Below are 26,415 nucleotides of genomic sequence, written 5' to 3'. Positions count from 1 at the left end.
AGCTTATTATTGATCAAAGACTGTCAAAAAAAAAAAAAAAATGTACATCATAAATTTCAAGATTGAACATTTGCAGTACTATATATACATATATGCGGCTGTGCAATGTCGTTTGTGTTGGGTGTTAGCGATACTGCTGTCATGGTGGTTGAATAATTATCCTCTTCGACATTGTCATGTGTTATGTTTGCTACCTTTTTAAATATAGGAATAAGTTATGTTGTAACTCTCTAACAGCGTAGAGCAGGAAGCAGAGAACAATGTGAAATTTACAGAACCTTTATAAAAGACATTTTACATGGAATTTTTTTTTTTCGTGTCGAAAGCAGCGCCATTTTGACTTCCTCCCTCGCATGATAAATTTCTGACACCTTCAAATAGTTTTGGTTAGGCTTATTTAATAATTCAAGATCAAGTGTATAAGATTTGTGGACGGTCCACACAATGCTCTCGTATACTCACGATAATAATATTCGAAGCGAATTGCTTAGCAAAGATGTTAATATAAAAGGAGTTGTATCGAAGGTTTACGACACATAAACCATGTTTGTGCCTTCAAATTCTTCTTGAGCAAAGCAAAAGAAAAACCAAGAAAAAGATCATACACAACAAATATCATCAGGTTGCTTTAAGTTGGTTTATCTCTTCCAAATAGTTTACAAAAGGTTAAATAGAATGAAAGAAGTACAGTGTTACACATGAACACAGGACATTGGTCTTGTTTTAATTAACATTGAATAAAAAAAGGACTACCATTTCAAAATATCAAAATCTAAACCGATACGAACATCAAAACATTTAATGGAAAAAAGCACTACATCTCAAAATATAAACTGATATGAACATTAAAACATTTAATAAAAAAAGCACATCTCAAATAAAAACTGATATTGAACATTAAAACATTGATTAAAATAAAGTACTACATCTCAAAATATAAACTGATATGAACAACAACAGAGAATGGGCAAGACTACACCAATGGTGTTGTCATCTACAGCAAAATATATAGTGAAAACCTGCACTCAATTTAATCCCCTGCCTGTCCCCAAAGCCCCTCCCTGCTCACCTCAATACCCAATATTTACTAGTCTTACTAACACAGTTATAGCAATCAAACTTCCAGCTTTGCATTCATTCAAATGTATGATGTTGACTAAGCTCTGCCCACTAGTTTAATAATATGCATAATCCTACTGACATATAATTTGTTCAAAAGTTCCTTTGCACCACATAATACATGCTGTAGGAAAAGGACCATATACATTAGGCAAAAATATAACTATGTCATATGACGATCTTTCAATATGTTATCATCGGACATTAATCACTCATTAATATGAATGACATATATATGCAAAAATGACAGGGGATAAAGGTTATGGTCCAATTGAAATATTTGTACCACAATGAGAGACATATTTCTATATAAAAAATATATATCAATTTTAAATTTTGGCACAAAACAACTTCATTTGCACCATCTTCCATAGTTTACTAATACCTCAGTTTATTAGTAATGCTATAGATTGAGAAATAGTAAGCAGTTTTCCCCAATCCCTTCACCTTTAATTCATTAATTTATTCAGTCCTGAGAGACCTGCAATAGGTTATCGATATGCCACCATCTCCATCTCCACTCTTCCAACATGAAGAGTCTCTTCCAATATCATCTGCATCAGTTTGTACAATAATGGGTCAAATATCTTTTCCAACAGATACATTGTCCTGATTCCCAATTAATTAATTGGGGGATTTTTTTTGGTTAGGACAGGTTGAGCTATGAGTTTATATTGGACGGGGTAGATCTAATATGTGTGAGGTGAACTTAGTTTCCAAGAGTAAATTTATCCTTGATGAAGAAAATTTCTTTTTGAAGAGTAAAGTAAGTTTTGATGTGATTTAGTAAATTTATATTTGATGGAGTAAATTTATTTTTGATATCCAAGTAATTCTTTTTATGAAGAAATTTTCTTTTCTATGGAGAAAATTTCTGTAATGTGTAATGTAATGTAATGAATTTACTTTTTGTTCTTGTTTTTGTGGTAATGGCCGTCCATAGCCACTCTCATCCAGCTCAAATAAATGACATTGTAACTGTTCCAAGTAGTTATTTTTGCCCATATATGGTGGCTAAGTCATATGGATGATTTTCAGCTACACATGCCTACAATGCCTCATGCTTCTTTTAACCAGTCAAACAGCTTCCATGGAGCAAAATAAATTTCCATCTTTTTGGGAATGGCTTCCACCAGGGAGCTGCTTCCATTATTGAGCTTCAAGCAACAGATGACCAGCTCAATGTATTCAGTTGGAAGGTCTTTATTGCTGTTCAGTTCATTGTGTCCTGCACCTAGATGGAGGATCAAAAGAAACAAAAGCAATGTATTTACACAACAAGTTTGGTATAGTAGATATAGTTATTACCTAAAGTAATGCTCCTGAAACAGCAATCAAGTTTTATGATGAATGAATTAGCAGTTCAGAACAGTTTTTATCAAATAGAAATAAAAATTATCATTGGGAGAGAAGGCTATTGGTTTGAACCCCAATTGTCATTGCGTCTTCACATTTCAGTAAAGAAATAATCCAGATATGGAGCATATTGTTTGATACTAAGTCATGTGCAGGTACTTAAAAGTTAGGAATTTAAGCCAAGTCAGTATTAAGTGATATACTCCTATCAAAAGCAGATCTTACCTTTTTTGTCTGGTAAGACTATTAACTGGGACACTATAGTGGCCATAGTAGCTATAGTGGCCAGCATGTGTTTTATGCAGATCTTACTTTTTGTCTGGTAAGACTATTTACTAGGACACTATAGTGGCCATAGTAGCTATAGTGGCCAGCATGTGCTTGCAACAAGCAAAAAGAGGGACACTGTAATGGTTAACATTGAAAATTGGGGTGTCTACAAAGACCTAAGACCTGCAAAAAAGGTGACATCCCTATTTTCCGACGTCTCTATGTTCCGAAGTCTCTATGTTCCGAGGAATACGTTCCGATAATTTTTTTGGACTAATTTTTTTTACCAACATTTCTTCGTACCCAATTTTTCGGACTCAATTTTTTTGGGGGACTTAATTTTTTGGGACTCAATTTTTTGGGGGGGACTCAATGTTTTTTGGACCAACATTATTTCTGACGTGACTTGTTAGGACCCACCAATTTTTTTTTCACGAAAAAAAGGGCCCAAAGTTTGTTATGACCCAAAAAGTGCTTGTCCAAAAAAAAATTTGGTCATGAAAAATTTTAGAGTAAAAAAAAATGTTGGGTCACAAAAATATTTTGGTCCAAAAACATTTTGGTCCGAAAAAAAACTTGGTCCGAAAACATGTTGGTCAAGAATTTTGGTCAAAAAAAATTGTCGGAACATAGAGATGTTGCAACATAGAGATGTCAGAACATAGAGATGTAACCCCTGCAAAGCTAAGACCCTATCAACTGCAAAACAAGGACCCTATTACAAACTAAGACCCCACCTACTGCAATGGTTAGGACTATATTGCTACAAGTCCTCCTCATCTCAAAGTGCAACGAATGTGTCATAATGATCAGCCCAATGCAAGCTGTGTGGCAGTTTGACCAATACAGTTATTACCCCTGAAATTAATATTTTTATAGTGGTCTATGTATGGGGATGGCGAGACACTTTACCTCACAAGAAATTAAGCTGTTTTGTCAATGGCTAGGCTAAAATTTAAAAAAGATTTAAGATAGACAGGTCAGTACAATTTGGTATAGATTTCAGAAGTGATGACAAAAATGATGCAATGTCCTTGTGATGATACATAATGGGATCATAGGGTTCACTGAGGGGAAGCAATGGAAACTAATAACTCTCGGATAATTCTTACATGAAATGAAGGGAGACTTGATCACAAGCTTGTGTGGCAATAAATAACTAAGTGGTGTTAGAGGTTGGAATATTTAACAGTGAAATACTGATGGTGTAAATTGTAAAAAAATATCCCTGAAATGCAGGCTACGGAAGGTCTTTGTTATGGGAATTAAGTAACAAAGAGACAATATGCAACACATGCAAAGACTGGACCATACAGCGAAAGGTAGTTTTCATGTCGATTGAACTGACAGACAGTTTTCCAATCTTGAACTCAAAGTTTTTTCGTTCTTGATTGAACCAAATTTAATGTCAGATAGCAGTGCATAGTGTGTGAATGGGGAGGGGAGAGGGGGAGGAGGAGGGGCGTTGTCCTTGACTTAATGGTTATTAATTACATATCATGTATGTATTAAGTAAAGCTATTATCCTTCATCTGAGCTAGGCAATGATTACAAATGATTTATTACAAAAACTAATAAGGATTTTCAGTAATGTAAACCACATTCACCAGTGTGCTGCATGGTGGGCATGTGCACGTATAGAAGCCCACTTTGATTTGAGGAGAGGTGGGATTAAAGATTTGCCCGAAAATTTAACCAATAGAAAGAGCGAACTGGTGATGTTGCAAATTTTTATGCAATCGGACCTCTGCTGCATGAAATAACCATTGACTTTCATGAAAATATAAAGAGATCAGTTACTCACCAACAGCAGCCTACTGTATGCACCGAGTGTGCTGTTCTAGCTATTCTGTGGGATGCCCTTCCAACCCAACAAGTGGGATGGTTCTCCCACCACACCTGTCTGATCAGCTCCTGTTCCTGTTTACATGTTTTTTTCCCCTAATTTTCTGATCAGTTACAACATAACCTACTTAGAAACATTGTAACTTAGATTTCCATTAACTATCCATTTGATTACTCTTCAAATTTTGGAATGGGTTTAACTTTCAGATTATTAGAGAAAATTCTGGCAAAGTTTACCTTCAGATAGTAGAATGGATTTTTGTTGTAAATAAAGTAACATTAAAGCAATAATTAAGGTCAGAGACTTCAAAACTATCCTTCTTCCATTAACAGGATATCTCGTATAGTTTGTGGCCCATTATAGTAGTTACGATTTAAAACCCTCCACGAATCTTTCACACCATCAATTGCCAAACTTTTTTGCAGATTTGGTATGATAAAGCTTTCTGCTTTGCCAAAGCAAAATCGTTCATTACACTTTTCATCTTTTCAAAGAACATGGATAGGCGATGTTTTGTTTATTATTAAAATGTCCACCTTTGTGACATAACAAATGTATTATGATGTGGTTAAATGCAACAAATTCTTAAAAATTAAACCCTATTAGAAAGATCTGCTGTATGAGCACCATGCCATAGCTACAAGTTTCATACAATCTAGCTGCTGGCATTGTAAACTGTAGTCTGACTGAAAAGAAGCCTGCACTGCTGAAAGCTTTTCTCCTTGTTATGTGTAAACCAAATTCAGTAGCATATGTCCTTACTGTGAGCCCACACTCTAAACTGTAGATTGTGTATACTTTTTGAAAAAGGATAAAATTTGTTCAGTATGTGACAGATACAAGCAGGTCCTTCTCAGTGTTAGTTAGTTTAGTGTAGGCATGCTAACTTTAAGTGCAAAACAGCAGGTACTGTATTTCAATTTGACACAATTTCTTTTAGCATTGATTTTGTAACATGCCTGAAATTGACTCTTGTGCAATTTGCTTTAACCAATTGAAAGTTTTCATAAAGTATGTACATTAAATTCAACATATAGTGACCAATAGAGTAACTGATAGGGAACACTCATATTTTCCCTCCAATTTATATGAATTATGCCTGACACACCTAGAGAATGTACATACCACATCGAATACTGCACCAGTCCTTGGATACAAGAAGGGGGGGGGGGGGTGGTTGTATTTACTTGACTTTCACACTTTATCCAAGTCAACTTACAATACAAATAAAGTTGCAATTGAGTCTAAGCTCTATGATCATATTTGAATAGCGCTATATCAAGCATTGTATTTATTTATAATTATATAAATTGAATGACTGGAGTCTGCAAGACAGGACACTGACAAAGTATATATCCTAGACTAGTGTGAAACAAATTTGACCAATGAACCTAACTGTTTCAAACAAAACTTATCCAAAATCAAAGTTGGTATATAATGAAAACCGCAAGATAAAACAAATTCTAATTTTGTGCCTGTTCAACACTTTTGAGGTAAACAGTATTGCAAGACCATTCAAAACTTTTTCGGCAAAGGAGCAACCTTTCCTCTGCTATTTTATTTCCATGTGTACTGTGACTGTGAAACAAGCCAGAAGCCTCCAAAATGTTAGCAGCTTCCAGTTCATTGACCAATAAACAAGAAACAGACATAACAGTGGGCACACTGTCCTTTTTGTTACACCTATGACCTTGATGGGGGCTCTTATCAGGGAGCTGTTACTGGAACAACTCACTGGTATTATCAAGCTGTGCAATGCATACCTGAGAGATATCAATGGCATCTTACTGCATGTATACTCCACTGTTGAATCAGGGAGTTATTGTTCCATAACAACTCCCTGGTTGAATGTACATGTGCTACATTTGTACACAGGTATTGTATGTACAGTACAGGTACCTGTAGTGTAGGGATGAACTACTGTATAAACAGTTGCAAGTCTGGGCTACTTCTTATATACACAAACAATAGCAATTGTTACCTTGTTGCTAGCATAGTGGTCAAGAACAGAACACAATGTACAGAAAAATATAATTACTAGACAATAAGTATTTTGAATAGGAAAAAACCCAATGAAGTATGATTTACCTTAGTTCAATACATTTGTCTATTTGGTTCCTGGGAAACGCCTTCCCAAAAGTGTGATAGAATTATTGGAACAGGACATCTACATGCTACCAAATAACAATTACAGGCCACAAGACTGAAGGTCCGCGAGACCGAAGGTCTGCCAGACTGAAGGTTTGCGAGACTGAAATTAAAAGAGGTCCGCAAGACCGAAACCATCACTAGGCCCTAATATTACTACTGGTAATATTACGTTGATTAAGCGCGTAGTTAAAAAGAATTTACAGCCATTTCTTTTCATAGTGGATACCAGTGACTTGCGCAAGGGGGCTTGGGCGGTTGAAGGGGGCGAAGGACCGCCGCTCTCAAAAGTCTCGCCCCCTTTGCTTTCCCAAATGAAATTTTAGAATACAATATAAAAGCAATACCCTATTTTAAACAATATTGCCCCCCTTGTCAATCTATTTGACCCCCTCTAATGAAAAAAGTCTACTTACGCCACTGCTCACCCCCCCCCTCCCCCCTTTCGTTGCTATGGTTGTAAAGGTTTAGGTCTTCTAATTACCTTCTTCTCTTTTATCAAAAAGACAAATTTTGAAAATTTTCAGTTGAGTGAGGAACTAAATGCAATTTTTCTCAAAAATATTTTGTTCGAACAGTTGCTTCTTTTTTTTTTGCTTTCTTTTTGTTGTTCTAGTATGTGCATGGAATCATGAAATGGTGTCATTTCAGGTTTTTGTCACTTGGCTCGGACCTTCAGTCTGGCCGGGCTATCAATGGACCATCATGTAGACCATCGATCTCACGGACCTTCTGTCTCGTGGAGTTCCCCCAAAGCACAAACTATACTTAAAAATTTAGAGTGCGATATCTGGCAGGTATAGAACATAGAAATTAAATTGCTGATTTTGGGCCTCCGTAATTTATACAATAGAATTTGCAAAACATTGCAATGAGACTTTGAACAACACTCAGTTCACTGGTGATGATTTTGTGGTTGCAGTGTAACTGCTCTGTATGAAGCTATGTGTTATTTTCATGTCCGCATATATACAGTAAAACTGTTATTGTGGCTTAATTAGGACACAATGATTGACAAATGAATTATAAATTACAATAATGTTACAATAATGGTTTCAGCATGAGATTGTATTTGGTTCACTAGCGGCAAGCAAGCAAAATCTTTATGTTATACACAATGATAAATGTCTATTATAAAACTTATATAATTGTTCTCAAAATGCAAATCTTGGGCCCTTTGTCTATTTTCACATTTATACCAAATCCTGTGTTGGCCATTGGGCCTTTCCTGAGGTTGCTTCTGCAGCCCTGTTACATGAAAAAAAATTGTTGGTATTTTTGGACACCCCAATGTCCAATTGGACCAACACCCTAAAATAGTTATCCTGCTCTGTTCACATAATCAAATTATGTGTTGACCATGGGCCCATAATGACTGTTCCATGGGAACCAGGAAAAAGTTGTAATGAATGCAAAAACTGTTCAACTACAAGATTGATTCTGGTTTTTTTTCATGACAAATCAAGTCTGGGCCAAGGGCCCTTGGATGTTTTTTGGCTCTGGTAGAGGATACATTTTTTTCATGGTTTTTTTTGAATACCCAATAACCATAAGGTCTAGCATCGCTAAAAGAACCACCCTGCTTTCTTTTACATGATTAAATAATCTGTGGCCCACAGCACATTTCTGTGGTTGCTGCCTGGGTCTATTAAAAATAGTATACAGTTGCTGTAATTGGTGGTCCAAAGGGTCCTGTACCAATAAAAGAGAACTGCTATCTTTGTGAGTCATGTGAGGGCCACATGAACTTTTTTGGCTGCTGCCTGCATAGGCCCTGGTACAAAAGTTCCTGTATTTGATATTTACGTACCACAATGTCTTATGGGTGTACTGCAAAAAAGGATTATCCTTGTACATTTGGGCCCCAATTTGATGACCCCTAGATGACATACACAGGGCATGACATAGCGGGAACATATGATCTGAAATCCTGGTCATACAGGGATATATACTCTGCCAATCAATCTCCTTGACTCTTTTCACATGATTAAATATTCCGGGTTCCTGGTCCAGTTGACATCACATTAATGCAGACTGGGTTGAAACAGGGAGTTTCTACAGAGCAACTCCCTGGTTTAAAGAACAGGCAGGCCAAGTGCAGTGTAAAGCTAAGCCCACTAAAAGAAGTCAATCATCAGTCATATTTAACAGCACTCATTTGTTGGCGTTGTAAACAGGAAATCATTAAGACCATTTAAAAAGGAAAATCTCATCTTTTCTTGAATGCTGAAATGTTATTGGCATCCAAGTGTATTTCCAGTGGACAAGATATCCATGTGAATCATTAGCTTTTATCTCCCTAAGGCCTGAACAAGCTGTAAATGGGACTAAGTTCCATTAAAACTGTAGAAAATGCAAGTTATTTTCAGCTGTTTAGTCATCAGTGAAAATCCATCACCAAGGTCAGGCTCCAGCTGTACCTAGGCCTAAATACAACCCTGCCTAGGAGTAACTTGGCCAGCTGTACATCAGAACAAAAACAATTGATTAACTTCCAGTGTTTATACAGTAGTAAACACAGGTTCAAATATTGTGGAATTTTTTGGCTCATTTGAAAAGTTCATGAATTTATTTACAAGCAAATAACAAGGATACCAGTTGGATTTCTATCCTTGCTTCAATCTGTGTTTATTTGTCATCACATTGATTGCACTTGCATATCAGTTACTAGGGATATGGCATGTATTTATCATATAGGCCTATTTATTTTCAAGATATCAAGAAACACAACACAAGAGAGTAGACTGATGTAAATTTTCTAATTTCTGAAGGACTGTGTTAGGTCATTAATATACCCTGAAGGTCTTTTAAAAAGAAGCCTGTCACTGTATCTTCACTTTTCCCCATGCATAAATAATTCAAAGAAAGGAAAAGGTTTTTATTTCAAGATAGTAGGTTTTCTGGGCAGAGAGAGATGAAAGAAGAAAACTTGAACAACTGCATTTGTAAACAAACACTTGTCATTGTAGTGCCTGATGAATGTCAACCTTAGTTGATGATTTTCAATGGAGGGGTCTTTGTTACTGAAAGTCCTTTTAAAGTTATTTCTGTCACAAAGAAACAAGTTCATCGTTTGGCCTTTAACGTAGACCAAAGCTAAACTATATTTTGTAATGTTTATATACTGTACTCTAGGAATAATGATTACTAAAACCAGATGTCAGAACCAAGCTGTAAATCACGAGTCAAGCCTTTTTCGGACATGACAGAGAATACACAGGGTCCTGGACACTGATTGGTCAAAAGAAACAACATGTTAACATTACCTCGCCTAGTTAGTGAAATTTGACGAGCACATATGGAACATTCAAAGGCCTAATGGAGGATTAATCTATTAGGTCTAGTCTATCAATTCAATTGCAACACCTTCCGGTCTATTAAAAACTGCTTTGTCAATGTCTTGGCCCTGGTTTATTATGATTCAAAACACGTAATATATGCCATACGCTGCTATAGTATATAATGCCATGCTACAATACTAATGTTACGAGTGCCTATGTTGCAAGAGCTGAAGTAGTACAGATAACACTGAGTCGTTGCGGATAAACATGATTAACATTTGTTGCTTGCAACTTTTTGGCAAGATGATTTTAACTCAAATGCGTTCAATGTTACCTGTCTTGTTCAAGTCGAGAATAAAAGTCGAGAATTTAACGTATTGTTTAGAAGAAGTATGCTACTCAAGGAGAGATATTTTCTTAACGTGTGCAGAATTCATTGTTTCCCGCCAAAATTCTTTGCAAATCTATGCCTGGATTATTTCCTGCGTAGCCAACCTGTAAATTTGAGATTGCTGTGAAGATTGTATGTTCAGCTGGCATTCACTAGCCAGCCATGTACAGTATATGATGGAGCGAGCTGGTAGTCCCAATACTGTAGCATGCACTACAATTACTATAAGAGTCCTCCTTGCTTCCCTATTGCAATGATTTTAAGTATATTTCCTCTCACATTCAAAATGAGAAAATTGAGTGGTGGTTGCAAATTGTTTTGCCATGCACTTATTCATGGGATAACCTCTATATTTCCATTTGTCATGTCATTAATTCCTTTGCAGTGGGAGGCTTCTGGACCACAGGCTTACTTGCAAGTAAACAGAAGGGTCACTGTGAAGTGATGTGTTATCACCAGTATCCATTTAATGTGATGAGAATATACCTTGCCATGAATCATGATATTGTCACATGTGACTAGTATCAGTGGTAAAGCAGGGAGTTGGATAAAGAGTATACTGGTACTCTACCATTACATATCAGGTCTAAAGACCTGAACTAATCAATTTTAGGAACTGATTTGGGGTTTTATTAGATTATTTTCTTGTTAGATTATATTCACCTTTGCTGTCCTTAAATTGCCAACAAGGAAGTATCTTTTTGCATTGACCTTGTTGACCTGCCCCCACCCAAAGAGAACAAACAAAGAAACAAGAAAATCAAAGCAGATGTTGAATTTGTTGTTGAAGTGCCCAATGCTATCTGCTGTGCAGTCACATTTGTTGTCATGCAGACTACATTTAGTGTGTTCATATTGAAGCTATGTACAGTAATCATGCTACGAAAGCATGCAACTAACCTTAATTTGATCTTACCAATATGACATGTACACTAAGGTTATCTAGTGTATACATTGCAAAAGTACTACAGGTAGGGAGTAAGGTTGGGGGGGGGGTGTCAAAAGGTCTGAGCAAAATAAAATATGACAGAGACAGAAATTCAGCCATTGTACTATGTTCAAACAAACGGTCAGGAACGGGGCAGGAATCTTTCCCCAATTAAATGGCTGAATCCTACAATATACATAGTCTATCAACATGCACATGAGGAGGTTACTTGTACATAAAACAACCATCAACACAATCTACATGTACAGTATAAATTCATGAGAATTTTGTTGACACAAGCAAAGGTCTGTGAATCTACAAAATTAATCACATACTGTATGGCTGTAATTGTTTGAGAACTTTGTCCACACAAATGACACAAATCAGACATGTGAATATAATTGAGATCAGGAAAATTTAACACAGTATCTTGAGTGAAAATAGAGTGACTTGCTCCATTAGTTTTCTTTATTCTTTACTGATTTACTAAGTTATAAAGTAGCATTAACAGTGAGAATTGTTGAGTCAATGTTTCATGTACATTTCATGTACTATTTTATCCTTTATTAAAAAACCTTTATTACATTACCAGTAAGTGTGCACCTAACATTTGCCACACAAATCCAAACCCATGTACAATATTGTGTAGTGAGAACAGTATTGTGGAGTTCATATGGTTTGATTTTACTTGTAATTTACATTTGATTGCAAAAGTTTTTGATAATAATTGACTGCAGGGACTGGATTAAGGAACTTTTAAGTCTTGGCTACCCTTGAGAAACAATTTCCAGATTTGCAGTATCTAACACAAAAATGACATCCTAATAGGATTATGATCTAAACTAATACGGCAGATGTTTAGCCAGAAGTTTGGCAAACCTGAAACGAAACAAACATTGGAGGGATGTGATACAGGCCTAGGTCTTATAGCCTACAGTAGTTCTCACCTCTTCAACCAAATCAAACTCTCAATGGGCCGAGACAAAAATAAGTGCACTTCGCTACCAAATGAATCTTTAGACATGAGCAAAACTTTTTACAAGATTGTAGTGTGTAGATTCACGATTGCAGGGTTTCGCTAGTCGCACCTTAACTGAAACGCGTTGGCTTTTCTCCTGGGGAGGATGTACGCTCAGAGATCGGCATGATTTGAAAGTTCAGATCGTATTTAAACTTCTCAAACCGACCTTTTGTTGATGAAAATTGCACCAAATAGGAAAATTCAACCACTAAATACAGTAAGGTATAAGTAATCCAGTGAAGACTCTTACAATATTAAAACAATCATCAAAGGTAAAACTCATTTGCGTGCATGGCTAAGGTGAATCACGCTACTTGAAAGGGAAATATTTATGTACAGTAATTAATATACAAGCCAAGGGCATGGGAACCGGGGACCCCCCCCCAGTGAAAAATGTGGAGGGGCGGAAGCATCATTCCGCCCCCACCCAGTTCCCAAATCAGAAAACCCCTTTTTCATTTCCAAATGAGAAAAAAATCTCATTTGGAGCACCAATTGTATCTAAGGCCAGGTGAAAATGCAAAATTATACACAAAATGGAGTGGGTGGGTTGAAGTGTGCTGTATATTGTACCAAATTGCATCTGAGGCCACCTGAAAATGCAAAAAAAAATCCAAAGCGGAGGGGACACCCCCTTCCTCCCCCAGGCCGGCCATCAGTCTTCAGCCCCCCACCAAAAAGTACCTTCCTATGCCACTGATACAAGCTAATGTTCAAAGCTAATAACCTTGAAAGGTGCAGAGACGACCAGTGACCAAAAGTGAACATCAGTGTTACTAGAGGGCCGATTTTCACATGTGGGCCGAGCCCACAAAGTTTGGAGACCCATAACTTGAAAAGTAAAGGTCCAATATTGATGGAAAAAGTGTCACTTTAAAGCTAATGCAATGGGATTTAACAATTCACTGTCAGATATAAGGTAGACTACATTAATCAATAATTGAACATTTGACCTTTACTTTGACTTTGGAAATTACCTTGTGAAACCATTTCGTATTCTTCATAATTCTGAATTTTTTGATAACCTACCTATAATTTCAAAGAAAAGTTTGGTTGCACTTTTTGAAGTTTTGAAACTTTGTATCTCTGTAACAGGCACCTGAAAATAGTCATCTCAGCAATTCTATAAGTTATCATGCAATTTACACTGAGTAACACAATTAAGATGCAGGAAAAGTGACACACCAAAATATTTGCATAATTTGTAATACAAGACAGCATTCAACTGTGATATCTCTCTCTAAGCATTACAATGTGTAAATTATAACTGTAAATACTGTGCTACTCCAGGCAAGAATGTTAATTCAGAATCCATTGTTCTATTGACATATATGGATGCTATATGATATCATACAGGCCTATAAATTTACAAACAAATCTTTCGTTGGCGCCAAAATCAAGTTGATCAGTTTCTACGTTGTTTCTTCGTATATATAATTAAGATATATGTCGTAGAATTTACCTACAACATTTATTTTGTGATAAATGATCTATTTAATGATAGTGTAAATTTATTCCCTGACAGGTGTGACAACTGCATTCAGTGTAAATATACCTTGAATTTCAGGATAAACTAGAACAAAACAGGCCAAATGCCATACATGTCTAGTAGATATCCGTAAATCTCAAATAATTTTGGCCCTTATCTTGTTATTTCTAAGCCAAATCCCTTCAAAGATGTATGTGTGAGAGTCAACTAATGTTTGTGTCACCTGCAGTGTTAGATTGACTAGAACAAAATTGAAAGTGCATGCTTATGTATAGGGCTATATCCAGGAACATAAAATCTGGTGAGTTTTTTGGTCTATGCTTAGGATACTGTACATGCAACAAGAGTCCATCAAAATTATATTTTGGATGAGAAACAAAATGTGCATTGATGACATTACTTGAAGTAACCATTTCACTCAATAAATAGGATTTTATTACAAGGTCTTTGATATATTTATGATGATCAATGTGTATACCTGAGGTGTGCTAGTTTTTTCTATCGAATTTCAGGAAAAAGTTTGAAAATTGTTGTTTAAACACTTATTTTCAAAAGGAGACACATATTCCTGCTCATGTATAGCAAGTAATTCTGTTTGCCACATCAAATTTCCACATACTAGGGCTCCAACATAAAAGAAGTACCCCAACACACTGTACTGTATAATCACATAGATTCAGGCCACTCTTTTATTCTGCTCATCTTCATTGACATAAACTATCGACACAATAGGGTATACATGTTTCCTGTTTATCTGGTCTTGGGGTAGTGTTCAGGTTCAGCTGAAGAGAATCACTACTCTAGCTTTTTCACACTGGTGCTTCTTTTGTTGGCTGTATTGAGTGATCAGGGATTTATCTTAATAGTCCATCGGGGCAGGCTCGATATCGTTCACTGTTGTTGCACATATTTAGTACCAAGGTTTGATCACATATTATGGTGTGTTTTCATATGCTTATTACAATTCTCGATGTTGGATGGTTCGGGAAGTGTTATCTTAAGAGTAAACAGCAGTTTAAGACGGACTCATTTAGTCCGCTTTGCGTTGTAAGGACTTCTCCGAACGCAGCGATTTTTTCACTCAAGAGCCAATCAAAATCCTTATTGTATGGCATGTGATATGTCAGCTGATACAGAAACTGCTCGGCTCGGCGTGATGTTTATGCACAGACTGTGTGTATGTAACGTTTGTACGTGTTTACAATTAGTCTGCATAACGTACTGCATAACAAGAGAACGATGGGCTGAAAGTCTAACGAAATTTACAGCCAAACAGTTGGCAAACCGACGTCAAATGTGCCGAGATATGAAGCAGTATTGAGGGTGGCAAATTTTCATACCTAGAAGGTGCTTCCATGATTCAGTACACGAACGATGAAGGTAATTCAAGGCCTGTTACTAATACTCTTGTTAGAGCATTACTGTGACAAGAAAACTTCCTCAAGTGATACGAATGCCAACTATGAAAATTTAGGACAAGGCTCTTCAATACTATACTAGTTTGCCTTAGACTAGAAGTGATTAACGTAGCACCCATGAAGGATAGATCGACAGCTACTATATACTGGTATCTGCTATATTTATGTCATGTTTTATTTGCCATGAAACAAAGAAATGAAATCAACACCAGTGTAGGTTCCATAGGCAGACTAACGTTAGGCCTATCAATATTCAATGTCAGCCTAGGCCTATGGTCTAGCCTCTAGTCTTGTATTAATTTGTCAAAACAGGGCCTAACTAAGCCCAGAGCATGTCTCCATGGCTGCTGGTAGTACTGGCACACACACAAACAAATGTAGCGTGTAATGTAGCTTATATACAGGCCACTAAGTAAATAGGCCTAGGCAATGCTACAGTATTGCCTAGTCTCAGATCCCTTCTTGTATTTTGTACACCTAACAAAGCGAGTTGGCACATGTAAGTTTCCAGCTAATTTAGCATCAGCATGGCACTCGATATAGTTGCACCTATAGCCTTATTACAGCTCTTTAAAAATTTGGAAAAAAATATTTCATATCAAAGCATCTTGCTTGGTTTATTTTACTTTGATGCATGTATGGAGAGGCCTTCTTTTAGTATGGGAAATCCGGTCAAGTAGCATTGCATGTGTTCTCAAACCTTTGTAGTGTGTGGGTTTGTAACTATACCCTACCAAGCTCATGGCTCCAGACTTACACTGAAATAAATGGAGGCATATTAGTCAGTTGAGTTCCAGTGTAGACAATTAATGTGAACCACAGCGGATCAACAGGACAATTCAAAATACTGTATCAACCAAACAAATTTTTTTTTGATTTGTTGCAGATGAAAGTGCAGGCCCATCGGCGCCAAAGACAAGGATATTTGCGGTGCTCCCTCTACAGAGATTTCTCTGGCACAATCAGGACTCAAGTTTTCAAAAGGAAGAAGATATGTTAGCGGGCAGACAGAACAGCTGTCTCAGTGTCTGACACGAGATGCTGAAAAACAGCTCAAAGAAGCTGCTGTGATGAAAGGATGACAGTGCTATTGCCCAAGACATTCTGTCTTCACATAACAGAGGAAGACTACTTCTTCCTAAGCAAGTGGCTTTGGGTGTTGGTCATGTTGATAGTGACGAGGAAGTCATATCACTCAGAAAGGACTGTTTGTGTAACCAAAGCATAACATGGTCAATATTTTGTTAGTGTTTATGTTGATCATTTTCTTTCATTTTCCATATTTGTTTAATTCATTTGATCTTTTCCGTTCTTTTTCTTATTTTGTTTTATTCATTTGACAATGAATAACTTACTTTGGTAGATTGAGGAGTTCCCTAAAGTTTCGCTTTTATGCTACTACTACAGGGCAACAGTTTGTGGTCAGGTGGCCCTGTGTGACCTTTGTCATTTTTGAACATAGTTATTGTTTTGTGTGGCCCTTGTTTTCTAGGAATACATGTAATGGCTCCAAGCCTCTATCACTTTTGAGAACTGTGGGAGAAATAGACAGTTTAATAGCTATTTTGTTTTGGTAGGAATATTCTTGGTGATGGATGTGTAACAACAAATTTATTTAAGGACACTGATGAGACCCATATATAAGTTTAGATTTGGGTTAAGTAATGTGCCTGGTAATTATTTAGTAATTTAATTGACAGCTGATAGGTCAATGGGCCCAGATACCAGGGAGTGAAGAGCAAGCTGGTCAAGAGCAGTTCAGTGAGCAAACCTACCCCAGTGACTTCCACAACAGAGTGAACCTGCCTCTGATCGAAGTAACCCAAGGAAGTAATTATATTTCGCGACTTTTTAGTTGGTTGACCCGCGCCGCGATTGTGTTCTAACTTAGGACTTTTAGGCAGTTTATTTTCAAATAAGTTCAGTGGATATCTTGTTAGATGTAACAGCTCTGATCTGTTAGTTACCCATTTATATCATTTAAATTTTTCTTTAAGTTTAAGTGACCCCATTGTTTTTAATACAAGATTCATGTGCATAGTAAACCTACTATTTTTCCTTATGTTTACTTTTGTGTGAGCGTTTCGCCTTTTCAAGTTGTCCCCATGATCTCAGAGTCATCCGGTCCTTCTCTCATGGGAAGGTGCTACTTATAATTTTCCCAAACCTAAAAACATATATTTTTGCCTGGTCACTGCGTTTTTGACCAGCTACATTTGCGTTAAAGGTGAGTCTCGAGGCAGACTTCAGGAGACGGACAGTGTTTAAAAATGCATTTGTTCAAATTATGTTTAACACAACATAAATTTGTTGTTTTCGAACAATAACACTGCTTTAAGAATCCAACAACTCTTAAAATATTCTTCGGACATTCCTCTTTTACTTCAGCCAACACATCCTGGTTCTTAATACTGTGTTTAATTATTTTATCATCTTGCTGTGACAAGGAACTGCTCTGTTTAATTGTCGTACAGTAAAACGTATAAGAATGACGTTATTTGTTTATTATTTACTCTTTACATAACACCTCTCTTAGCACCCAACAACTGTTAAAATGTTCTTCAGACGTTCCTATATAGCTTTCAACCAACATTACCTTGTCCTAAGTACTGTTAGTGCAAGAACATTTAAATTATGTTATCATCTTGCTGTGACAAGAAACTGCTCTATTTTCATTATAGTACAACGTATAAGAGTGACGTCATATGTATATTGTTTACTCGTAAAATAACACCTCTCCTAGCACCCAACAACTATTTAAATATCATGATATCGCTCCATTACTTTCAACCAACACTTCCTGTTTTCTAAATAAGTGCAAGAACAATTAAATTATGTCGTTTCCATGTTGCTGTTACAAGGAACTCCTGAGTTTTGATTGCCGTCCAACCTATAACAGTGAGGTCATATGTTTACTGTTTACTTGTAAAGTATTACCTCCTTTAGCATCCAACAACTCTTCAAGCATTCTAAGGACATTTCTTTACAACATCCAACCAACAAACCTTCAAGTTGGTTCTAAATAGGTTTAGTAACATTTAAAAACTATTATCATGTTGCTGTGAATAGTCGTTGCTGATTTTCAATTTAGCCCACACTTCCTAGTGAGGTCATTTGTTGTTTACATGCAAGGTAACACCTCTCCAAGCATCCAATAACTCCTAAGATAATCTCAGGACATCCCTGTAAAACTATCAACAAAAACATCTAGGTTATAATAAGTGCAAGACCATTTAAATGCCATTTTCATGTTGCTGTGACAAGGAACTGCTTTGTTGTAATTGTCTTACACCGTACAAGAGTGACGTCATTTGTTTGTTGTTTACTCGAAAAATAACACCTCTCCAATCATCCAACATCGTGAAAAATGTTCCTAGGACATCCCTCTACAACTTCCAACCAACAAACCTTGGTACTAAATATGTGCAACGAAACTCGTTTTTTAAGCACATTTTGAGGCCTGCCCCGATAAACTATAAGATTTGTTTGCTGGAGAATATTAATTGATGTATAGAGGCGTTCTAGACAGAGTAGTCAATTCGCTGACACAATAACAATGGTGAATGAAGCAGTCATCAATTTTATGAACTGTTAATTACACAATTAACTTCAAGTTCTTAATCACTAACATGCCCTCAGTAAACTTACCAGAAGGAACAGCAAGAAATGTGGAGTTACTATGCCAAATTTGACTGCACTAGAAAATCTATTATATTAAGGAAGATGCACAAGTTCTATATTCTACACAATCCAAACATGGGTGCACTTTAGCAACAGTTGCAGTGGGTATTGTTGAGACAAAAACATACGATTAATAGTGCTTTAAGCTATATCATGATCTGCAGTTCCTGGCAATAGCTGAATGTGACAACTGGATTAATTTCTAAAAGTACAAGATAGAGTGCACAGTAAGCATTGTCCACAATCTGAAACTGTATAAGAGAACAATGTTAGGAGCGCAAGTAAATACTAACATGGTTTGATTGTGCTTGAACTTAAGTTCAATTGATTCATATGGACAAATATTGTCTGCAAACACTGAAAGAGGAGTCACAGTTTTTAAATATTTTGGTTCATACCTATTTTGATAAGGCCAGTTACAATGTAAAATACACATTACGCATCGTCCACACAATCTGAAACTGTACAAGAGTACAATGTTAGAAGTAAAAGTGACTACAAACATGGCTTGAGTGTGCTTGAACCTAAGTTCAATTGATTCACTTACAAAACTATTTTCCACAAAGACTGGAAAATGAGATATTAATGTTGAAGTTTAAGGCTGATTCATATCGGGTAACTTACACAAGGACAATCGTAACTGAAGCAGTCTTTAATCTTCTAATCTGTTTAATACACATTAACTTAAAATCATTGCCCTCAGTTAACCTACCAGTGATATTAATGTCCATCTTCAGGAAAAGGAATGGTTGGAACACTTCAAGAGCCCTTTCCATTGCCTGTTGAAAAAGCATATATAAAGTCATTAACTACATTGCCTTGATACAGCTGGTTAATGGAAAATAGAATCACCTTTTTTTGTTATAATATGATATTTAATAATTGATATTCATCTGCAATATAAAATGAATAGGTTATATTGTCCACAATATCCAAACATGTGTGCAATGAAGAAGGTACAGTAAGAAATGTGGAGTTACTATGCCAGATTTGAAAGCACTAGAAAATCTATAATATTTAGGAAAATGTACAGGTTCTATATTCTACACAGTCCAAACATGTGTGTACTTTAGCAACAGTTGCAGTGGGCATTTTTGAGACAAAAACATAAGATTAATTGTGCTTTAAGCTATATCATGATCTGCAGTTCCTGGCAATAACTGAATGTAACAACTGGATTAATTTCTAAAAGTACAAAATAGAGTGCACAGAAAGCATTGTCCACACAGTCTGAAACTGTATAAGAGTACAATGTTAGGAGCTCAAGTAAATGCTAACATGGCTTGATTGTGCTTGAACTTAAGTTCAATTGATTCATATGGACAAATATTGTCTGCAAAGACTGAAAGAGGAGTCACAGTATTTAATTTTTTTTGTTTATGCCTATTTTGTTTTTAGGCCAGTTACAAGGTAAAGTACACATTAAGCATTGTCCACACAATCTGAAACTGTATAAGAGTACAATGTTAGGAGCTCAAGTAAATGCTAACATGGTCTGATTGTGCTGGAACTTAAGTTCAATTGATTCATATGGACAAATATTGTCTGCAAAGACTGAAAGAGGAGTCACAGTATTTAAATTTTTTTGTTTATGCCTATTTTGTTTTTAGGCCAGTTACAAGGTAAAGTACACATTAAGCATTGTCCACACAATCTGAAACTGTACAAGAGTACAATGTTAGGAGTACAAGTGACTACAAACATGGCTTGAGTGTGCTTGAACCTAAGTTCAATTGATTCACTTACAAAACTATTTTCCACAAAGACTGGAAAATGAGATATTAATGTTGAAGGTTAAGGCTGATTCAGATCAGGTAACTTACACAACGACAATCGTAACTAAAGCAGTCATTAATCTTCTAATCTGCTTAATACACAATTAACTTAAAGTCATTGTCCTCAGTTAACCTACCAGTGATATTAACGTCCATCTTCAGGAAAAGGAATGGTTGGAACACTTCAAGAGCCCTTTCCATTGCCTGTTGAAAAAGCATATATAAAGTCATTAACTACATTGCCTTGATACAGCTGGTAAATGGAAAATAGAATCACCTTTTTTTGTTATAATATGATATTCATCTGCAATATAGAATGAATAGGTTATATTGTCCACAATATCCAAACATGTGAACAATGAAGAAGGTACAGTAAGAAATGTGGAGTTACTATGCCAGATTTGAAAGCACTAGAAAATCTATAATATTTAGGAAAATGTACAGGTTCTATATTCTACCCAGTCCAAACATGTGTGTACTTTAGCAACAGTTGCAGTGGGCATTTTTGAGACAAAAACATAAGATTAATTGTGCTTTAAGCTATATCATGATCTGCAGTTCCTGGCAATAACTGAATGTAACAACTGGATTAATTTCTAAAAGTACAAAATAGAGTGCACAGTAAGCATTGTCCACACAGTCTGAAACTGCATAAGAGTACAATGTTAGGAGCTCAAGTAAATGCTAACATGGCTTGATTGTGCTTGAACTTAAGTTCAATTGATTCATATGGACAAATATTGTCTGCAAAGACTGAAAGAGGAGTCACAGTATTTAATTTTTTTTGTTTATGCCTATTTTGTTTTTAGGCCAGTTACAAGGTAAAGTACACATTAAGCATTGTCCACACAATCTGAAACTGTATAAGAGTACAATGTTAGGAGCTCAAGTAAATGCTAACATGGTCTGATTGTGCTGGAACTTAAGTTCAATTGATTCATTTGGACAAATATTGTCTGCAAAGACTGAAAGAGGAGTCACAGTATTTAAATTTTTTTGTTTATGCCTATTTTGTTTTTAGGCCAGTTACAAGGTAAAGTACACATTAAGCATTGTCCACACAATCTGAAACTGTACAAGAGTACAATGTTAGGAGTACAAGTGACTACAAACATGGCTTGAGTGTGCTTGAACCTAAGTTCAATTGATTCACTTACAAAACTATTTTCCACAAAGACTGGAAAATGAGATATTAATGTTGAAGGTTAAGGCTGATTCAGATCAGGTAACTTACACAACGACAATCGTAACTAAAGCAGTCATTAATCTTCTAATCTGCTTAATACACAATTAACTTAAAGTCATTGTCCTCAGTTAACCTACCAGTGATATTAACGTCCATCTTCAGGAAAAGGAATGGTTGGAACACTTCAAGAGCCCTTTCCATTGCCTGTTGAAAAAGCATATATAAAGTCATTAACTACATTGCCTTGATACAGCTGGTAAATGGAAAATAGAATCACCTTTTTTTATTATAATATGATATTCATCTGCAATATAGAATGAATAGGTTATATTGTCCACAATATCCAAACATGTGAACAATGAAGAAGGTACAGTAAGAAATGTGGAGTTACTATGCCAGATTTGAAAGCACTAGAAAATCTATAATATTTAGGAAAATGTACAGGTTCTATATTCTACACAGTCCAAACATGTGTGTACTTTAGCAACAGTTGCAGTGGGCATTTTTGAGACAAAAACATAAGATTAATTGTGCTTTAACCCATATCATGTTCTGCAGTTCCTGGCAATAACTGAATGTAACAACTGGATTAATTTCTAAAAGTACAAAATAGAGTGCACAGTAAGCATTGTCCACACAGTCTGAAACTGTATAAGAGTACAATGTTAGGAGCTCAAGTAAATGCTAACATGGCTTGATTGTGCTGGAACTTAAGTTCAATTGATTCATATGGACAAATATTGTCTGCATACACTGAAAGAGGAGTCACAGTATTTAATTTTTTTTTTTTATGCTTATTTTGTTTAGGCCAGTTACAAGGTAAAATACACATTAAGCATCGTCCACACAATCTGAAACTGTACAAGATTACAATGTTAGGAGTACAAGTAACTACAAACATGGCTTGAGTGTACTTGAACCTAAGTTCAATTGATTCACTTACAAAACTATTGTCCCCAGAGACTAGAAAAGGAGATATTAATGTTGAAGTTTAAGGCTGATTCATATCGGGTAACTTACACAAGGACAATCGTAACTGAAGCAGTCTTTAATCTTCTAATCTGTTTAATACACATTAACTTAAAGTCATTGCCCTCAGTTAACCTACCAGTGATATTAATGTCCATCTTCAGGAAAAGGAATGGTTGGAACACTTCAAGAGCCCTTTCCATTGCCTGTTGAAAAAGCATATATAAAGTCATTAACTACATTGCCTTGATACAGCTGGTTAATGGAAAATAGAATCACCTTTTTTTGTTATAATATGATATTTAATAATTGATATTCATCTGCAATATAAAATGAATAGGTTATATTGTCCACAATATCCAAACATATGTGCAATGAAGAAGGTACAGTTAGAAATGTGGAGTTACTATGCCAGATTTGAAAGCACTAGAAAATCTATAATATTTAGGAAAATGTACAGGTTCTATATTCTACACAGTCCAAACATGTGTGTACTTTAGCAACAGTTGCAGTGGGCATTTTTGAGACAAAAACATAAGATTAATTGTGCTTTAACCCATATCATGTTCTGCAGTTCCTGGCAATAACTGAATGTAACAACTGGATTAATTTCTAAAAGTACAAAATAGAGTGCACAGTAAGCATTGTCCACACAGTCTGAAACTGTATAAGAGTACAATGTTAGGAGCTCAAGTAAATGCTAACATGGCTTGATTGTGCTTGAACTTAAGTTCAATTGATTCATATGGACAAATATTGTCTGCAAAGACTGAAAGAGGAGTCACAGTATTTAATTTTTTTTGTTTATGCCTATTTTGTTTTTAGGCCAGTTACAAGGTAAAGTACACATTAAGCATTGTCCACACAATCTGAAACTGTATAAGAGTACAATGTTAGGAGCTCAAGTAAATGCTAACATGGTCTGATTGTGCTTGAACTTAAGTTCAATTGATTCATATGGACAAATATTGTCTGCAAAGACTGAAAGAGGAGTCACAGTATTTAATTTTTTTTGTTTATGCCTATTTTGTTTTTAGGCCAGTTACAAGGTAAAGTACACATTAAGCATTGTCCACACAATCTGAAACTGTATAAGAGTACAATGTTAGGAGCTCAAGTAAATGCTAACATGGTCTGATTGTGCTGGAACTTAAGTTCAATTGATTCATTTGGACAAATATTGTCTGCAAAGAATGAAAGAGGAGTCACAGTATTTAAATTTTTTTGTTTATGCCTATTTTGTTTTTAGGCCAGTTACAAGGTAAAGTACACATTAAGCATTGTCCACACAATCTGAAACTGTACAAGAGTACAATGTTAGGAGTACAAGTGACTACAAACATGGCTTGAGTGTGCTTGAACCTAAGTTCAATTGATTCACTTACAAAACTATTTTCCACAAAGACTGGAAAATGAGATATTAATGTTGAAGGTTAAGGCTGATTCAGATCAGGTAACTTACACAACGACAATCGTAACTAAAGCAGTCATTAATCTTCTAATCTGCTTAATACACAATTAACTTAAAGTCATTGTCCTCAGTTAACCTACCAGTGATATTAACGTCCATCTTCAGGAAAAGGAATGGTTGGAACACTTCAAGAGCCCTTTCCATTGCCTGTTGAAAAAGCATATATAAAGTCATTAACTACATTGCCTTGATACAGCTGGTAAATGGAAAATAGAATCACCTTTTTTTATTATAATATGATATTCATCTGCAATATAGAATGAATAGGTTATATTGTCCACAATATCCAAACATGTGAACAATGAAGAAGGTACAGTAAGAAATGTGGAGTTACTATGCCAGATTTGAAAGCACTAGAAAATCTATAATATTTAGGAAAATGTACAGGTTCTATATTCTACACAGTCCAAACATGTGTGTACTTTAGCAACAGTTGCAGTGGGTATTTTTGAGACAAAATCCTAAGATTAATTGTGCTTTAACCTATATCAATATTCTGCAGTTCCTGGCAATAACTGAATGTAATGATTAATTTCTAAAAGTAGAAAATAGAGTGCACAGTAAGCATTAAGCATTGTCCACACAATCTGAAACTGTACAAGAGTACAATGTTAGGAGTACAAGTCAAGAGTGCTACGAACATGGCTTGAAATAAAGTTCAATTGATTCACTCACAAAACTATTGTCCCTAGAGACTGGAAAAGGAGATATTAACAGTGTAGGATTTATACAGTCATCTGCAGGGTTCATTTTAAGCGGTATCGCATCACACTTTGCGATGCGATTATTTACATTTGCGATGCAAGATGATACTTTGTATCGCGCAACTGCTACACAACCCAAGGTAGGCCCCTAGACTACACACACCTAGAGTATAGCAGCCTAAAGTCCCAAATAACCACATACATTACTATCACACAGAGCATGATTCATTGGCACGAAATGTTACACTCATATTTACTATTTTATCTGACATTTTTGGAGTTTTGTTTTCGCATTTGATTCAAATAATTTACTTGGCCTAGGCCTATGCCTGATCTGACCTACGCAATAATAATAATAATAATATAACGTTACTTTCGCACTCGTACTCCGATCCACCGGTGCGGGCTTAGTCTGCATCAAGCTGAAGTTGGCTACCAATAACGGCGGACAATAGCAGCCGCCAATAAGCAATACTAGTGGTGGACAATAGCAGTGGATAATAAGCGAGTTGCTGCTATCGGTAGCTAGCTTCGGAATATTTACTTGGGATATGCTTCCACTTTTTTATTGACATCAAAACTGCAAACTATTGTAACTGGTAAGCTAGGCGGCAACCTAGTGTGATCGTACCATGGATATACATGATTTCGCGCACTTTTGACGTATTTTAATCAATATCGTGAACATCCTACAATAAAATTTAAATTCATCACGATTTTTGATATTTGTGTAACTACAGTATTTATGGGGCCAACGGCGAAATTCGATATATCAACGTTACTGCACAATATACCACATTGTGAATGCTTGCATAATTGCATTCCCTCTAAAAGTGGAAAGATATGTTTGAAACTTTCTTCTGAGAGTTGAGAGTCAATATTTCCAAAGAGGGAGACCCCCGCCCCCAGTGCCAGGGATACAGTTATGACATTATCTTTGTCGTGCAGCGCACGTGCACAGAAAAAAAAATTGCTAACCATTTTTACCAAACTGCTAATCAATTCAGGATTTTGATTAGCAATACTGCTAAGCAAATTGAAAAATCTAAAATGAACCCTGGTCATCTGGGACGGCTAGAAAATCAAAACCATACAAGAGTAGCCTACGTTATCTGTTTTATTATCTATAGATGAACAGTTGTTGGTTTGGGCCTAGTAAGTCTTATAGGGTACAGCAAGTGGCCAAACTAATATGGAGTAGCCTATGCATGATTTTGCACCGTACCAAGACCATCATCAAAACTATGACAGCTTTCGGGCATCTATTTGCCACTCTGAGAAGCTGTCCATGAATAATGACTACTTGGGTAGCCTAGGGCCGGGAGTAAGGATAGGCCCACTTAAAAAGATAGTAACATAATC

At 36.0% G+C, this 26,415-nt stretch overlaps 2 long non-coding RNA genes across 3 annotated transcripts; one reads left to right on the top strand and one right to left on the bottom strand.

The window, feature by feature from the left end:
* Positions 1 to 1,934: 1,934 nt before the first annotated feature.
* Positions 1,935 to 25,783, bottom strand: LOC139973694 (uncharacterized). 2 transcript variants are annotated; one of them, XR_011795292.1, is made up of 6 exons: positions 24,430 to 25,783; positions 23,018 to 23,084; positions 22,047 to 22,113; positions 20,861 to 20,927; positions 19,661 to 19,727; positions 1,935 to 2,353 (listed from the first exon to the last, which is right to left on the bottom strand). It is a non-coding gene; the product is annotated as an uncharacterized lncRNA (long non-coding RNA). The 2 variants fall into 2 exon arrangements; XR_011795293.1 differs by lacking the exon at positions 19,661 to 19,727.
* Positions 2,349 to 17,759, top strand: LOC139973692 (uncharacterized). Its single transcript, XR_011795290.1, has 2 exons — positions 2,349 to 15,229; positions 16,154 to 17,759. It is a non-coding gene; the product is annotated as an uncharacterized lncRNA (long non-coding RNA).
* Positions 25,784 to 26,415: the final 632 nt, after the last annotated feature.

This window comes from Apostichopus japonicus, chromosome 9, assembly GCF_037975245.1.
Source record: "Apostichopus japonicus isolate 1M-3 chromosome 9, ASM3797524v1, whole genome shotgun sequence".
Lineage (NCBI taxonomy): Eukaryota > Metazoa > Echinodermata > Holothuroidea > Aspidochirotida > Stichopodidae > Apostichopus > Apostichopus japonicus.
The sequence above is the reverse complement of the archived record's forward strand: the minus strand, read 5'-3'. Positions and strand labels throughout refer to the sequence as shown.